Here is a 5,000-nt window from a genome sequence, read left to right as displayed (position 1 = left end):
CGGTCCCAAGCACCATCCCCAAGCGCCATCCCCGACCGCCACCCCCCGACCGCCACCCCCCGACCGCCACCAGCCGACCGCCACCAGCCGACCGCCACCAGCCGTTCGCGGTGTGCGCCTCCGGCGCCACCGGTCCCAAGCACCATCCCCAAGCACCATCCCCGACCGCCACCCCCCGACCGCCACCCCCCGACCGCCACAAGCCGACCGCCACCAGCCGACCGCCACCAGCCGACCGCCACCAGCCGTTCGCGGTGTGCGCCTCCGGCGCCACCGGTCCCAAGCACCATCCCCAAGCACCATCCCCGACCGCCACCCCCCGACCGCCACCCCCCGACCGCCACCCAGCGACCGCCACCAGCCGACCGCCACCAGCCGACCGCCACCAGCCGTTCGCGGTGTGCGCCTCCGGCGCCACCGGTCCCAAGCACCATCCCCAAGCACCATCCCCGACCGCCACCCCCCGACCGCCACCAGCCGACCGCCACCCAGCGACCGCCACCCGCCGTTCGCGGTGTGCGCCGTTATCCGCCTCTCGGTGGTTCCTTGCCGGGCGTGGGTCGGCGTCCGCTGTCGGTAGGTGACGGGACCATAATCGGCCCGCGGACCAGCCGGCGGGGCTCTCTTGAAAGCCTACCCGCCTTCGCTGGTTCCCCGGTCGGCCACGAGTAGCGAGAATTCGGCCTCTTCGCCCGGAGCGCGGCTCAACTTCAGCGAAAATGCACTAAGTGCCAAAGCCCATTCATTTACAACGGCGTGTCCGCCAGAGGGCGCGTTTCCCGCCGCGGACCGGCCGGCGGGGCTCGTCGGAGAGCGTGTCCGCCTCTCGGTGGTTCCTGCCGGGCGTGGGTCGCCGTCCGCTGTCGGTACTTTACGGGACCACGTTCGGCCCGCGGACCAGCCGGCGGGGCTCCCTAGAAAGCTTATCCGCCTTCGCTGGTTCCCTGGTCGGCCACGAGTAGCGGGAATTCGGCCTCTTCGCCCGGAGCGCGGCTCAACTTTTGCGAAAATGCACTAAGTGCCAAAGCCCATTCATTTACAACGGCGTGTCCGCCAGAGGGCGCATTTCCCGCCGCGGACCAGCCGGCGGGACCCGCTCGACTTCCTATCCGCCTTCGCTGGTTCCCAAGTCGGCCAGAATTCCGGGCCGCGACCGGTAACTCGCGGGACCATAATTGGCCCGCGGACCAGCCGGCGGGGCTCTCTTGAGAGCTTACCCGCCTTCGCTGGTTCCCTGGTCGGCCACGAGTGGCGAGAATTCGGCCTCTTCGCCCGGAGCGCGGTTCAACTTTTGCGAAAATGCACTAAGTGCCAAAGCCCATTCATTTACAACGGCGTGTCCGCCAGAGGGCGCATTTCCCGCCGCGGACCGGCCGGCGGGGGCTCGTCGGAGAGCGTGTCCGCCTCTCGGTGGTTCCTGCCGGGCGTGGGTCGGCGTCCGCTGTCGGTAGGTGACGGGACCCCGTTCGGCCCGCGGACCAGCCGGCGGGGCTCCATAGAAAGCTTACCCGCCTTCGCTGGTTCCCCGGTCGGCCGCGAGTGGCGAGAATTCGGCCTCTTCACCTGGAGCGCGGAGCGACTTTTGCCAAATTTTTTCTAAGTGCCAAGGGCTCTCGCGCCGCGATGCGTCCGCCTCTGCTGGTTCCCCGGTCGGCCGCGAGTGGCGAGAATTCGGCCTCTTCACCTGGAGCCCGGAGCGACTTTTGCCAATTTTTTTCTAAGTGCCAAGGGCTCTCGCGCCGCGATGCGTCCGCCTCTGCTGGTTCCCCGGTCGGCCGCGAGTGGCGAGAATTCGGCCTCTTCACCCGGAGCCCGGGCCGACTCCCGCCGACATGATCACATCATGATCCAATAGCGAGTGTCGTATAACTGTAACATGATGTACAAAATAAATATATAAATATTAACATCACCTATAAACATTAAATATATAAATATTAACATCACCTATAAACATTAAACATATAAATATTAACATCACCTATAAACATTATGAATACCATGTTTATAACCGAATGCTCATTTTGTATTATTTGGCTGTAAATGCGAGCATAAGTTGTATATATCATGTATTTATCCACGAACCGTTAAAGAGATGTCAAGTCAGGCTACCTTAAGAGAGTCATAGTTACTCCCGCCGTTTACCCGCCTCTGTGCGAGAGGCGGTGTAATTTCTCTCCGTGTCCGCTGGAGGGAGGCATTTCCCCGTTACAAGCTCCGGAAGATCACCCGGACGCGGAGAACGCTTAGCCGGGGTGCTGGAGCCTCGTTCGGCTTAGAAAGTGAGGTGGAAAGCACTCGGGGAACCGGCTGGAGGTGCGGTGGAAGCTCGGCGGGCCGCGTAAAACGCTTAGCCGGGGCTCTGGAAGCCTCGTTCGGCTTAAACAGTGAGGAGGAAAGCACCCGGGGAACCGGCTGGAGGTGCTGTGGAAGCTCAGCGGGCTGCGTAAAACGCTTAGCCGGGGCTCTGGAAGCCTCTTCGGGCGTCAAGAGTGAGGAGGAATGCAACATGAGAACCGGCTGGAGGTGCGGTGGAAGCTCGGCGGGCCGCGTAAAACGCTTAGCCGGGGCTCTGGAAGCCTCGTTCGGCTTAAACAGTGAGGATGGGAGCACCCGGAGAACCGGCTGGAGGTGCTGTGGAAGTTCAGCGGGCCGCGTAAAACGCTTAGCCGGGGCTCTGGAAGCCTCGTTCGGCTTCGAAAGTGAGGAGGAATGCACCCGGGGAACCGGCTGGAGGTGCTCTGGAAGCTCAGCGTGCCGCGTAAAACGTTTAGCCGGGGCTCTGGAAGCCTCGTTCGGCTTAGAAAGTTAGGAGGAATGCACCCGGGGAACCGGCTGGAGGTGCTCTGGAAGCTCAGCGGGCCGCGTAAAACGCTTAGCCGGGGCTCTGGAAGCCTCGTTCGGCTTAGAAAGTGAGGAGGAATGCATCATGAGAACCGGCTGGAGGTGCTCTGGAAGTCCAGCGGGCCGCGTAAAACGCTTAGCCGAGGCTCTGGAAGCCTCGTTCGGCTTAAAGAGTGAGGAGTGAAGCACCCGGAGAACCGGCTGGAAGTGCTCTGGAAGCTCAGCGGGCCGCGTAAAACGCTTAGCCGGGGTGCTGGAAGTCTCCTCGGGCGTCAAGAGTGAGGAGGAAAGCACCCGTGGAACCGGCTGGAGGTGCTGTGGAAGCTCAGCGGGCCGCGTAAAACGTTTAGCCGGGGCTCTGGAAGCCTCGTTCGGCTTAGAAAGTGAGGAGGAAAGCAGCCGGGGAACCGGCTGGAGGTGCTCTGGAAGTTCAGCGGACCGCGTAAAACGTTTAGCCGGGGCTCTGGAAGCCTCCTCGGGCGTCAAGAGTTAGGAGGAAAGCATTGTGAGGGCCGGCTGGGGGTGCTCTGGCAGTCCAGCGGGCCGCGTAAAACGCTTAGCCGGGGCTCTGGAAGCCTCGTTCGGCTTAAAGAGTGAGGAGGAAAGTACTGGGGGAACCGGCTGGAGGTGCTGTGGAAGCTCAGTGGGCTGCGTAAAACGCTTAGCCGAGGCTCTGGAAGCCTCCTCGGGCGTCAAGAGTTAGGAGGAAAGCCTCATGAGAACCGGCTGGAGGTGCTGTGGAAGCTCGGCGGGCCGCGTAAAACGCTTAGCCGGGTGCTGGAAGCCTCCTCGGGCGTCAAGAGTTAGGAGGAAAGCATCATAAGAACCGGCTGGGGGTGCTGTGGAAGTCCAGCGGGCCGCGTAAAACGCTTAGCCGAGGCTCTGGAAGCCTCGTTCGGCTTAAAGAGTGAGGAGGAATGCATCACATGAGAACCGGCTGGAGGTGCTGTGGAAGCTCAGCGGGCCGCGTAAAACGCTTAGCCGAGGCTCTGGAAGCCTCCTCGGGCTTCAAGAGTGAGGAGGAAAGCACCCGTGGAACCGGCTGGAGGTGCTCTGGAAGCTCAGCGGGCCGCGTAAAACGCTTAGCCGGGGCGCTGGAAGCCTCCTCGGGCGTCAAGAGTGAGGAGGAAATCATCATAAGAACCGGCTGGAGGTGCTGTGGAAGTCCAGCGGGCCGCGTAAAACACTTAGCCGAGGCTCTGGAAGCCTCCTCGGGCGTCAAGAGTTAGGAGGAAAGCCTCATGAGAACCGGCTGGAGGTGCTGTGGAGGCTCGGCGGGCCGCGTAAAACGCTTAACCGGGGCTCTGGAAGCCTCGTTCGGCTTACGAAGCGAGGAGGAACGCACCCGGAGAATGACATTTTGATATGATTTGACCCTAAATGGCCCGCGGACCAGCCGGCGGGACCTCGGTGAAGACCCATCCGCCTCGCGGTGGTCCCCGGCCGGCTAGAGTTCCGGACCGCGATCGGTACCTCGCGGGACCCTAAATGGCCCGCGGACCAGCCGGCGGGACCTCGGTGAAGACCCATCCGCCTCGCGGTGGTCCCTGGCCGGGTAGAATTCCGGACCGCGATCGGTAACTCGCGGGACCCTAAATGGCCCGCGGACCAGCCGGCGGGACCTCGGTGAGCACCCATCCGCCTCGCGGTGGTTCCCGGCCGGCTAGAATTCCGGACCGCGATCGCTAACTCGCGGGACCCTAAATGGCCCGCGGACCAGCCGGCGGGACCTCGGTGAAGACCCATCCGCCTCGCGGTGGTCCCCGGCCGGTTAGAATTCCGGACCGCGATCGCTAACTTGCGGGACCCTAAATGGCCCGCGGACCAGCCGGCGGGACCTCGGTGACCACCCATCCGCCTTCGCTGGTTCCCAAGTCGGCCAGAATTCCGGGCCGCGACCGGTAACTCGCGGGACCCTAAATGGCCCGCGGACCAGCCGGCGGGACTAGCTTGACTTCCTATCCGCCTTCGCTGGTTCCCAAGTCGGCCAGAATTCCGGGCCGCGGTCGCTAACTCGCGGGACCCTAAATGGCCCGCGGACCAGCCGGCGGGGCTCTCTTGAAAGCTTACCCGCCTTTGCTGGTTCCCTGGTCGGCCACGACTGGCGAGAATTCGGCCTCTTCGCCCGGAGCGCGGCTCAACTTCAGCGGGAAAAT

The sequence above is a fragment of the Syngnathus floridae genome, unplaced genomic scaffold (assembly GCF_059516105.1).
Source record: "Syngnathus floridae isolate MCC-2025c unplaced genomic scaffold, RoL_Sflo_1.0 HiC_scaffold_165, whole genome shotgun sequence".
Taxonomy (NCBI): Eukaryota; Metazoa; Chordata; class Actinopteri; order Syngnathiformes; family Syngnathidae; genus Syngnathus; species Syngnathus floridae.
This window is presented reverse-complemented; position numbering follows the sequence as displayed.